Below are 12,119 nucleotides of genomic sequence, written 5' to 3' on the forward strand. Positions count from 1 at the left end.
GGCTTAGGAAAGGAGGGATGTGGGGAGAGGCAGGTGGCAGGGGCTTTGCGGGGGAGGAGGGTGGAGGAGAGGAAGGATGCAGGGAATGGCAGGTGGAGGGGGCCTGGCGGGGGAGGGTGTTGGAGGAGAGGAGCAACGCGGGGAGCGGCAGGTGGCGGGGGCTTGGCGGGGAGGGGGTGGAGGAGAAGAGGGACGCAGGGAGCAGCAGGTGGCGGTGCGGGAGAGGTGGGGAGCAGCAAGCGGCGGGGGTGTCGTGGGGGAGGAGGGTGGAGAAGAGGAGGGACGCAGGGAGCGGCAAGGACGTCATGGGGGAGGGGGTTGGAGAGGAGGGACGCGGGGAGCGGCAGGCGGTGGGGGTCTTGTGGGGGAGGCAGGAAGGAGAGGAGGTACGTGGGGAGCAGCAGGTGGCAGGGGCCTCGTGGAGGAAGGGGTTGGAGGAGAGGAGCGATGCAGGGAGCGGCAGGTGGCAGGGGCCTCGTGGAGGAGGGGGTTGGAGGAGAAGAAGGATGCAGGGTGTGGCAGGTGGAGGGGGCCTGGCGGAGGAGGGTGTTGGAGGAGAGGAGCGATGCGGGGAGCGGCAGGTGGCGGGGGCTTGGCGGAGAGAGGGTGGAGGAGAAGAGGGACGCGGGGAGCGGCAGGTGGGGGTGGGGGAGAGGAGGGACGCAGGGAGCGGCAGGCGGCGGAGGCCTCGCAGGGGAAGCAGGGAAGAGAGGAGGGATATGGCGAGTGGGGGGAGTGAAGTGGGGTGGGGACCTGGGGCAGAGCTGGGGTGGAGTGTGGGCTGGGCCATGTGTGGGAGAGGTGGGCAGGGAGCTAGGTTCCCCCAGTGGAAGCTTCATCTGCTGCCCATGTCCAGGTCTCTCTTATCTCTTGGAGCTAGCCCTGTTAGCCTGTACCTGCATTAGACTCCAGCCACTGGGAGCACCAGCAGTCAGCATGGTTGCAGACCTACCTACCTTGCCTATTACCTACCTCCTGCCTGATCCAGTCCCTAAGATTATAGAGCCAAACGTCAGGTGATCCATGGGCTGCAGGCACTCCCATGCTGAGAGATATTTGAACTTTTTTTTTTTAGGCTCCAGCCACTATTTTAATCCTTAAACCTAATAACACATTCCTCAGTAACCATTTACTACTGCACAAATTAATTAGTTGACTTTTGCAAGGTGCTTTCGTAGTGGAAAGTGCTTCATAAGTACTAAGAATTATTATTATAGACAGGAGAATTGTCTCATCTCCTACCTCCACATTAGTGGGTGAAATTGCTAGAGAAACAGTTTGTCTGTGTTATGCATTTATAATGCACCCATGGCCATTGTCTCAAGTTAATCGTGTGTAATTTCCAGGATTGGGTTGATTAGCCAAGATATCAGTATCGGACATTCACAAATTTGGAAAATGTCCAATGCTAGTGAAGGTATAGTCATAACTCTGTCTGTCCCCTATCTTCAATATGGGCCTGATCTATGCCCATTGAGGCTTTCCACTGGCTTCAATATCTTTGGATCAGGCACTTACCTACCCTAATGACTAGGAGATCCAATGCAGATGATCACAATTTGTGAGTAGATGAACACATGGTAAAAATATACCCAAACAACTCCAGGGTATTACATCACACAATAGGACTTGTTTGTTTAGTTTGGCCAACGATAGGTCCAAATCAAATACTAAGAACCCCAACTCACCAAACTTTTTTTGGGGGGAGGGGAGGCGTGATTAATACTTCCCTAACGGAGGTGTGTGAGGATAAATTCACCAATGTATGTGAACTCAGGAACTGAAGTTTTGCAGCATCAGCCTCTCTCTAATTGTGACAAGTGTGGTGTAATTTTAATTATTTATGATCACTCTCCTCAGCAGGCCGGTAAATGTTCTGTAGTATGTTTAGCAAAGGTAACAAGATATTAGTAAAGTGAGCTCACACTATAGCCTGTGACTATTATATCTTTCCTCAGAAGTGGGGTGAAGTGGTTGGGTTTTTCTAATGGGATTTATGGGGTATAAGATTCTTGAAGTGAGGATTAATTAATCCTACTGTGTTCCCAAGATAAATCAAAGCAGAGGGGTCTGCATATTGGGCCTCGCAACAGCTTCAGCAGCACCATTTACAGGGAAACTAGCTGCTGGTAATGTGTGATATTTCCAAAAGTAAGATGAGAAGTTGTTGGTGAAAGAGTCTGCTGGCTTGAAGTAGCCAAGGCAGCTGATTTTTTTTCCCCCCTTGAAGCTTAACTGGTACAGAGAAGTTACTATGGAAACCAAGAGATGCAGTTGCTTGCCCTAGTGTCTCTGGCAATAAATGAACCCAGTCATTGCTTACATTTGTCTGTTTGATTTAAGGTTTATGGTGCACTCTGCTGGCAAATGGGTGAATATATAAAGCAGCAAGCTTTACTATTGGTTAGAGGAGGTGGGCAAACTTTATCTAGAACTGTTTTCAATCAAAAAATCCAATTTTGTCAAAAACTGGAGCATGTTGTAGGGACATGGGAATGGCATTTTCAGTGGAAAAGAGTCAAACCGTTTCATGTTGACAGTGTCAAAAGATTTTGTTTCTATAGTGTCATTTCAGTTTCATTTGGGCTTTTGTATTGCATTAAAATATTAACTTTAATATTATATATTATATGTATTCTGTATGAAATATATACATGTATATAATATTTAATATTTTAATATAATATAATATAAAAGTTAAAATGAAATGTATCAAAATGATACTATTAAAACAAGTGTTGTAGTTGTGTTGATCTCAGGCAAGCCTGGGAACTTAAATTCATAATCCTTCCGGGCACTAAAAACTATGGACTTAACAGGACACTGGTTTGATGGCCCATTACAACAATTTGTAACACTCCCTGCTGCCTACTAAGGGCTTGCCTACACTTAAAACACTACAGCACAGCTGCACCGCTTAGTGCTTCTGTGTAGACACTACCTGCACCAACAGGTGGGGTTCTTCTATCAGCGTAGGTAATCCACCTCCCTGAAAAGTGATAGCTAGGTCTACATCGGGAGTTAGGCTGGCATAGCTATGGCCTGGTACACTACATGGTTAGGTCAATGTAAACTGCTTTGTGTTGACCTAGTTGTGGAAATGTTTTCACTTAAATTTGGCTCCTGCTGTCATAACTGCCTCTCTATGCCATTTTAGTAACACCACCTCCCTGAGCTGCACAGAGTCACAGTCGATGTAATTAGGTCGACACAGTGTAAGTATAGACACTGCTTTGCTTATGTGGACTGTTACTGGATTTCAGGAGACATCCCACAAAGCCCCACACTGACAATACAATCGATACAAGTGCTCCTGGTGAGGACACGCACCACCGACACAAGGAGCCAAATACGCGTGCACACAAGCAATTTTATAACTGCAATGGCTGTATGCTAACGTAAATTAGATCGACGTAATTTTGTAGTGTAGACATGGCCTATACCTCTCAGGGGTATGGAATTTTCATCCTCCCTGAGAGACGTGAACCTCCCTATACCAGTGTAGGTTCCCAGCGTAGACCATCCCTAACCCTCCATTGTTGTACAACTGCAGAAGTGTTAATTGTCCATTTCATTTTAAGTGGTCTCCTACAACATGTGTGAACCCCTTATACCTCATACCCCTTTGTCCCACCTTGTATTTAGCACTGGTATTGGGCACTGGTTACCTTCTCCAGACCTGAAGAGCTCTGTGGAGCTCGAAAGCTTGTCCTCTCCAGCAACAGAAGCTTGTCCAATAAAAGATATGGCCTCATCCATCTGGTCTAGCTCACTATTGAAATAAAACATTTCAAAGGTACCAAATTGAAGTTTTTCAAAATTTTCAATTTGTGGGAAATTTTTGCCTTTTCATTCCTATTTGGAACTATTTTTTTTTTTAAATGTTGGAATTTTCTATGGAGTGGAGGTTTTGGTTCCCAATCAGCTCTAGTATCAATTCACTTTGAGTCCGAGGATCATTTGAAATAATTATAAACAAAGTGCTTTAATGTTAACAGAGAAAACATAATTTGTACTGGATCCATGCAGTGGTTCATTGGGCACATCCATTGACTTTTGTGCCTGGCATAGAAGCAGGTGATAACCTTCGGGTGTAACTCTGTGTGGCAAGATGTTATAGATCATGATTCATTTGCTTACCAGATGTATTTGGCAGCAAGGCTGCCCTGATTTAATAGTTCTCTGAATTTCCGATCCCTTTTTTTCCCTTCTTTGTTTTGCTAACTTTGCTGTCTTTTAATATAAAAATGTTGAAAGGGTTGGAACAGGCTGGCTAGGGCGGTAAGCCCAGAAGCAAACATACTCATGCCATATCAAAGTTCCACCACTTTTAAGCATCTTGAAAGGAAAGGAATTGATTCCAGATTCTCAGGATGTGGCAAGCTGTGTTTAAAGAAAGTGTGCGTATTTATTATTTCAAGCCCGTTCAGTTACAAGGGACTTGATTCCTTCCACCCCCCACATCACCCAATAATTTCCTAACAGGCTTCCCTAAAGGAGTGGTCCTCACAGCACAGGAATACTCCAACTTCCTGCTTGGATAGTGTGACTAGATTGTTCTATCCTCTGACCTTTTTCACGAGACGCCACTGCTGTGGTTAAAATCATGAACATTTAATCCTCTGCACAGCTGACGCCAGAGACAGAAATCCTAGGAAGAGTGCAATGAGTGTGATCTTCACATTAGTTTCATAGAGAGACAAGGTGGGTGAGGTAATAGCTTCTTTGGACCAACTTCTGTTGGTGAGAGAGACAAGCTTTCAAACTTACACAGAGCTCTTCTTCTCTTTAGCCGTAGTTACTTGAGTTTTCCTGCCTCCCTTGAGAGCAGATTCTTCTAATTGCCACATATTTACCACAAGGCCTGGTCTGAGCATAGGACTGAAAGCCAGGATCTCATGAGTTCTAACATTGGCTCCTTCTGTGACCTAGAGCAAGTCACTTAAGCTTTATAAAACAAGGATAGCAGTAGCTATTTACCTACTCACTGGAGTATTATGAGGATTAATTATCTGAAACACTGTGCATATGTTCAGTATTATGATTATTATTTTTGCTTGTCTATATTGCTTATGAAAGGGACGATGTGTAATAACCACCCAATTGCAGTTAGTTCTTCCTAAAATTGTGCGCTCTTTGGCTCATAGAATGAGCCCTTTGATTTCATTCATGAGTTTAAAAAGTTGTTCTTGAATTGAGTTCTTTGGGGGCACTAGATCCTGTGTGGGTGGGCGCATTCATTAGCGGAACGAGAGGATGTTTTACTGTACTGCTCTTCACTAGGATCTGAGCTGGGAGACCACCAACGTGATTTAATTCGGTGGAATTTCCAGCCGTCTGACCAGAGGATTCCACTGGTCTGGTTTGGATTTAGATCAAGGGCCCAAAAATAAAAGAGCATTAAATCATTAATTTACATGTGATTAAATGCCATTCACCTCCTTCGGCAGCTACATCACACTTTGCAGTTAAGCATGTGAGGTGAGAAACATCTCTCTCTCTTTATGTGCTATATATATATGTCTATAATATATATGCACACACACGCACAGGGCCTGACTCTCCTCTGACCTACATTGGTTTTATGCTAATTTAATTCCACTGCCTTCTATGGAGTTACTCCAGGTGAGAGCAGTGTCAGCCCCACAGTGAATATACATGCACAGTATGAACACTGTGTCTGTGTGTTCTGATCCTTTCTAGAGGCCATCACGTACCTCCGTAAATAAACAGAAAAACATCAGTTCACTTCAAAAGGAATTTATGCCACACAGAAAGGTTACAGAAGTGATGAGACTGTGAGGCAGATTCTCCCTTGAATCCAAGCGATGCCGGATGCCAGTGAGGATGGGGGTCATTATCGAGATGATTACAGCTCCCTGATTCTGCAGGACAGTCTGCATTAACCCTGGCTCCAGCTCCACCGTGAGTTAGAGCAGCCTATGTCCTGCTCTACCCTCCTGCAGCTGAGGGTCAGCATAGCAAAGTGGAACTCCTCCTCTCCCCTGAAACATCCCCTCCATGTGGGTGAGGGGCAGCTGGTCACAAGTCAGCTCCAATTTAGCAATCTCTCCCCCACCCCCCACCCCCCAGCCAGTTACTACCAAAATCTGGCTTCTTTGCAGCTTAGGAGCAGCCCAAAGGAGCTGAATCGTCATTGAAAATCTGGCCCTAATGCTGAATGTCTTCATGAAACTTATCATGAAATCATTAGAGTCTATAAAAATGACTTTACCCAGACTAGCTATGTATAAACAGAGGAGAGTTCCAGTATGTATCATACATACAGACCATACATAGAAGATGAAGGACTATAGGCCCCGTATATTCTCTTCAGACACCTTGGGTCCCGGTTATTGTTTTATACACAGACAAACGATACGTAGTGGTGGTAGCAATAGGATAAATCACAGAGCCATGGGATAAATATAATCCGGCAAATAGTTGCACAATTTGTCATGTACCTTTGACCCCTCTCACCTGTGCTCTGCACGCTACGGGCTTGATCCTGCGCTCACTGAAATCAATGACAAAGCTCCTATTGACTTTAATGGTGCAGGACCAGGGCCTAAAGGCCTGGAGGGTGGGACCAGGGGCTGGTCTCCGGCACCCTAGCCCCACGTCCAGGGCAAGTGGAGGGTCCAGGGCTCCCCACAGTGATCCACCCAGGAAACCTGGCTCTGGCTGGTGGGGAAAGCTTTGGGGGAGAAGAGGAGGAGCAGGGGGTGGGGGCGCAGGGGAAAAGGAGGGGCAGGGGCGGGGCCACAGGGGGGCAGGGCTCCTCCATGTGTCTTGTTTTGCCTTTTGAAAAGGTGATCACCTAGCTGGCAGACACTTCTTTTCTTTAACGAAGACTTTATTTCCCCCCGTGAGCTTGAATATTCCTCCAGGTCCTGCTGCTGGCTGAACCGGGATGCTTTATTCTCTTTCCCTGCTGAGCTCCCTTGCTCACACACAGGCGCAGTAGAGCAGCTGGAACTGGATTAGACCAATCTGATGGCAGCAGTCCTGCGAGAAATTAAGCACCTAGCTGCTGAAATGGGAGGCCTAAATTGCATTGTTATTTAAAATTCAGTTTTAAGCATCATTACCATAAGTGACCCCTTCCCTTCCCTGCTGGCCCTTGCTATAAGCAGTAAGACACACACGGAGGCCTCCTTTCTGGATTGTGAGATTGTTACCGGCACCATGGGTCAGATTCTGATCTCATTAGCTCTACTTTCACACTGGGGTAACTCCATTGACTTCGATGCAGTCAGAATCAAGTCCTCTATATAGTTGTCATGGACATGGATTTGTGGGAAATTATGGCCCCAATTCAGGAAATTTTGCTTAAGCACATGTCTAAATTTAAGTACATGAGTAGCCCCGTTGACTCCAGGAGGATTACTTACAGCCTTAAATGTAGCCACATACTTTATTACCTTCCTGAATATGTTATTATAGGGCAGAATGTCTAATGACATAGAATTCCGTGACCTAATCCTGCTCTCTTAGAAGTCAGTGTGAAAAACTCCTATTGACTTCAATGGGAGCAGGAATGGGCCATAATATTTTTTTTTCCCCAAAAATATTTTTGACTGTTATTCTGATGCAAATTGTCTTTGTAGAAGAACTGGAGGGAAATTAATAAACATAACTGGAAAACGATGTTGCCACTCTCGAGATTTTATCTGGTCTTGCAATATTTGGTATTTTCCTTAAAAATGCACTCCTGGAGGCAAGTGGTTACATGAAATCCCAGATTTTATTTGATTTTTAAACAGTAAATTTTTAGTCCTCCTGGTTGCAGAGAAAAGCTTGGCATGAGAACCGCAAAGTCTCAAAAACAAAGAGGCAAAGGAAAAGAACACAAAGTTTATTATTTTAAGATCTCATCGTTTTTAAGTAAGATTTTGGGGATCTGATGCATGACTTTTGAATGCTAGGGGTTGGCATTACTGAAAATATTAGAAGAAAACCAAATTTAAGGTTGAGATTTTTTTAAAGAAATTAGAACACCATAATGAACATAAGAATGGCCATATTGGGTCAGACCAATGGTCCATCTAGCCCTGTATTCTGTCTTCTGACAGTGGCCAATGCCAGGTGCTTCAGAGGGCGTGAACAGAACAGGCAATCATCGAGTGATCCATTCCCTGTCATCCTCTCCCAGCTTTTGGCAATCAGAGGCTAGGGACACCCAAAGCATGGGGTTGCATCCCTGACCATCTTGGCTAACAGTCATTGATGGACCAATCCTCCATGAACTTATCTATTTTGTTTTTGAATCCCATTATAGTTTTGGCCTCACAACAACCCCTGGCAATGAGTTCCACATGATAACTGTGCGTTGTGTGAAGAAGTACTTCCTTTTGTTTGTTTTAAACCTGCTGCCTATTAATTTCATTGGGTGACCCCAGGTTCTGGTGTTATGTGAAGGGACAAATAATACTTCCTTATTCACTTTCTCCACACTAGTCACAATTTTATACAGCTCTATCTTATCCCCTCTTATTCGTCTCTTTTCCAAGCTGAGAAGTCCCAGTCTTTTTAATCTCTCCTCATATGGAAGCTGTTACATACCCTTAATCATTCTGTTGCTCTTCTCTGTATCTTTTCCAATTCTAATATATCTTTTTTTGAGATGGGGTGACGAGAACTGCACACAGTATTCAAGGTGTAGGTGTACGATGGATTTATATAGTGGCATTATGATAGTTTCTGTCTTATTATCTATCCCCTTCCTAATGGTTTCTAACATTCTGTTTGCTTTTTTGACTGCAGCTGCATACTGAGCAGATGGTTTCAGAAAACTATCCATGATGACTCCAAGATCTCTTTCTTGAGTGGAAACAGCTAATTTAGAACCCATCATTATATATGTATAGTTGGGATTATGTATTCCAATGTACATTACTTTGCATTTAGCAACATTCAATTTCATCTGCCATTTTGTTGCCCAGCCACCCAGTTTTTGAGATCTCTTTGTAACTCTTCACAGTCTGCCTTGTACTTAACAATCTTGGGTAATTTTTTATTGTCTGCAAATTTTGCCATCTCACTGTTTACTCCTTTTCCCAGATCATTTATGAATATGTGAACAGCACTGGTCCCAGTACAAACCCCAGAGGGACTCCACTATTTACCTCTCTCCAATCTGAAAACTGATCATTTATTTCTACCCTTTGTTTCCTATCTTTTAACTTGTTACTGATCCATGAGAGGACTTTCCCTTTTATTCCATGATTTTGCTTTATTTTGCTTAAGAGCTTTAGGCGCAGGACCTTGTCAAAGGCTTTCTAAAAGTCCAAGTACACAATATCCACTGGATCACCCTTGTCCACATGTTTATTGACACCCTTAACACGTTCTAGCAGATTGGTGAGGTATGATTTCCCTTTACAAAAGCCATGTGACTCTTCCCCAAAAAATTGTGTGCATCTATGTGTCTGACAATTCTATTCACAGTTTAAACCAATTTGCCTGGTACTGAAGTTAGGCTTACTGGCCTGTAATTGCCAGAATGGCTTCTGGAGCCTTTTCTAAAAATTGGTGTCACATTAGCTATCTTTCAGTCATCTGGCACAGAAGCTGATTTAAATGATAGGTTACATATCACAATTTCAAATTTGCATTCCTTCGGAACTCTTGGGTGAATACCATCTGGTCCTAGTGACTTATTACTGTTTAATTTTTCAATTTGTTCTAAAACTCCTTTATTGACGCCTCAGTCTGGGACAATTGTTCAGATTTATCACCCAAAAAGAATGGCTCAGGTTGGGAATCTCCCTCATATCCTCTGCAGTGAAGACCAACACAAAGAATTAATTTAGTTTCTTCGCAATGGCATTATCTTCTTTGAGTGATTCTTAAGCACCTCAGTCCTCCAGTGGCCCCACTGTTTATTTGGCAGGCTTCCTGCTTCTGATGTACTTAAAAACAGTTGCTGTTACTTTTTGAGTCTTTGGCTAGTTGCTCTTCAAATTCTTTTTTGGCCTGCCTAATTATACTTTTACACTTGACTTGCCAGAGTTTATGCTCCTTACTATTTTCTTCTTTAGGATTTAAGTTCCAATTTTTAAAGGATGCCTTTTTGCCTCTAACCACTTCTTTTACTTTGTTTAGCCATGGTGGCACTTTTTGGTCATCTTACTGTCTTTTAAAATTTGGGGTATTCTTTAATTTCAGCCTCTATTATTGTGTTTTTAAAAGTTTCCATGAAGTTTGCAGGTATTTTATTTTTGTGACTGTACCTTTTAATTTCTGTTTAACTAACTTCCTCATTTTTCTGTAGTTCTCCTTTCTGAAGTTAAATGCTACTGTGGCATTTGACTCTATGCTCCCATATTCCCAATGCCTTAGGCAACTTTGAAATCTCAGTCTAAAGTTCTCCTAGCATAGATAAGGCATCTAGATTGATGTATTTTACTTATATATAGTTACATAGTGCCAGTCACCTTTACAGACAGTGTGAAAAAATGATAATTGCCTTGAAAGCTTGCAGCCTAAATAGCAGTACAATGTCTAGGCCTGATTCTCTTCCTTTTATCTTCTGCTGCCCCCACCCCGCAAGTCAGGAGTAAATTTGAACGCCATAGAGTTATATTAGCATAGCAATTGGTGCAAGAGGCGAATCAGGCCCTTTTATGTCTATGTGGACGTAATATTATTCTGAATATAATCATATAGTAATCAATTTCTACCTATTGTGCCAATTTCTGCTGGCAGCTACACCACTGTATGGGTGGAGTAACTTGGTTTAAATCAGTGGTGTGCATCTGGATTTAGACTGGCATAAATGAGAGCAGAATTTGCCCATTGTGTGCACAGTAGAAAGAGAAACTTAAACATACAAGGAGCAATTTTCTTTGCTTAAATACTAGAACACAAGGGGTCCCCACAGCACTGTGACTGAAAGTTAGGCTGTGCACTTACACATTTTCTCTTGTTTTCCCCAGTACATTTCTGTACTTAGTGCTACTTTGTTGGTTCCAGAAGCATCTCTTGTTGTTTGATAAGTAAACAACACAGCATAGTCTGAGTAAACACACAGCAACCTAAATAGGGATGCCAGAGTGAAAATCTTGCATTATGAATAAATTCTGTGGCTTTGTTACATTCAGGGCGTCATTCTTCTTTCACTACACTGGGGCAAATCAGGAGTCACTCCACTGAAATAAATGTAGTGACACCAGGATTAAACTAGTGCCAATGAGGTCAGAATCAGGCCCTTTGGGAAGTGGTCTGGGAATGGGATGCATCTGTTTTTCCCTGCAGAGTGTAGATGTTTTGTGAAATACAAGTTAGCAGTTGTTTTACCTGGAGCAGCTACAGAACGGCGGCTTTACCTTTTGCCATCTCCTGGCCTTAAAACAAGTGCCAAACCATTGGAAGTGAACCCTTTTTAATCCATTCTTTAACTGCTTTCCAAGTCCTGTTTCCTCTGTTCAAAACAACCCTCTCTGTATATATTCCTGATGCTCTCTTCATATAGGTCCTGTAGGACCATTTGATTAAGTGTGTTTTACTCCTCCATTGTAATCCAGAGTAAGGACAAGTGAGCTAGGAATAAACTTGAATCTTCAGCCCAAAACTGGAACTGAATCAAATGTAAAGCTTTATGGAGACTTGAAAAAATTCACCAATCTTTCTTTTAAATGAATTTCAAATGCATCTATGCTACCTGGTTTTATCTAGGAATAAACCCAAAATACTGTGATAAAGCCTGTTTTTGTGATATTTTCAGCCTGGCTGAAAATGGGAAATCTCACAAAAGAGTCTAATATTCCCAGATTTCCAGATTCAGATACATTGAAATAAGTTTCAAGGAAGCAGCCAAACTTTTTGATCCTTCTCTGACCCAGCCTTTTATGGCTGGCTCCTCACTGCTCCTGACAACACAGACCCCAGTAGTAGAGACCCCGAGGTGAAAGTCCAGGGAGAGGAGATTGCAAAGTCATCTATGGGGGTTCAGCACAGCTGAAAAAGGGGGCAGCCATCTATCTTAGATATGATATGGCCCCCATTATCAGAGCATCTCACAGTCCATATTTAGTCTCACAACACACCAGGGAGGCAGAGCAGTGCTATTATCCTCGCTTTACAGATGGGCAACAGAGGCACAGAAAAACTATGTG

General features: G+C 43.3%; 1 protein-coding gene and 1 long non-coding RNA gene across 7 annotated transcripts in view; one reads left to right on the forward strand and one right to left on the reverse strand.

Moving 5' to 3' along the window:
• CLIC5 (chloride intracellular channel 5) overlaps window positions 1-12,119 on the forward strand; it is a 140,205-nt gene that overhangs the window by 103,977 nt on the left and 24,109 nt on the right. The window lies entirely within an intron of this gene.
• The window catches only part of LOC128834509 (uncharacterized), a 42,529-nt gene that overhangs the window by 5,351 nt on the left and 25,059 nt on the right, over window positions 1-12,119 (reverse strand). The window contains exon 3 of one of the 2 annotated variants that reach the window (XR_008444438.1): window positions 6,844-7,008. The exons of the other annotated variant lie outside the window; for it this stretch is intronic. This is a non-coding gene — a long non-coding RNA (uncharacterized LOC128834509). Of the gene's footprint in view, window positions 1-6,843; window positions 7,009-12,119 lie in introns of those variants that run through there. 2 annotated transcript variants of the gene reach the window in all.

The sequence above is a fragment of the Malaclemys terrapin genome, chromosome 3, assembly GCF_027887155.1.
Source record: "Malaclemys terrapin pileata isolate rMalTer1 chromosome 3, rMalTer1.hap1, whole genome shotgun sequence".
In the NCBI taxonomy this organism is placed as follows: domain Eukaryota; kingdom Metazoa; phylum Chordata; order Testudines; family Emydidae; genus Malaclemys; species Malaclemys terrapin.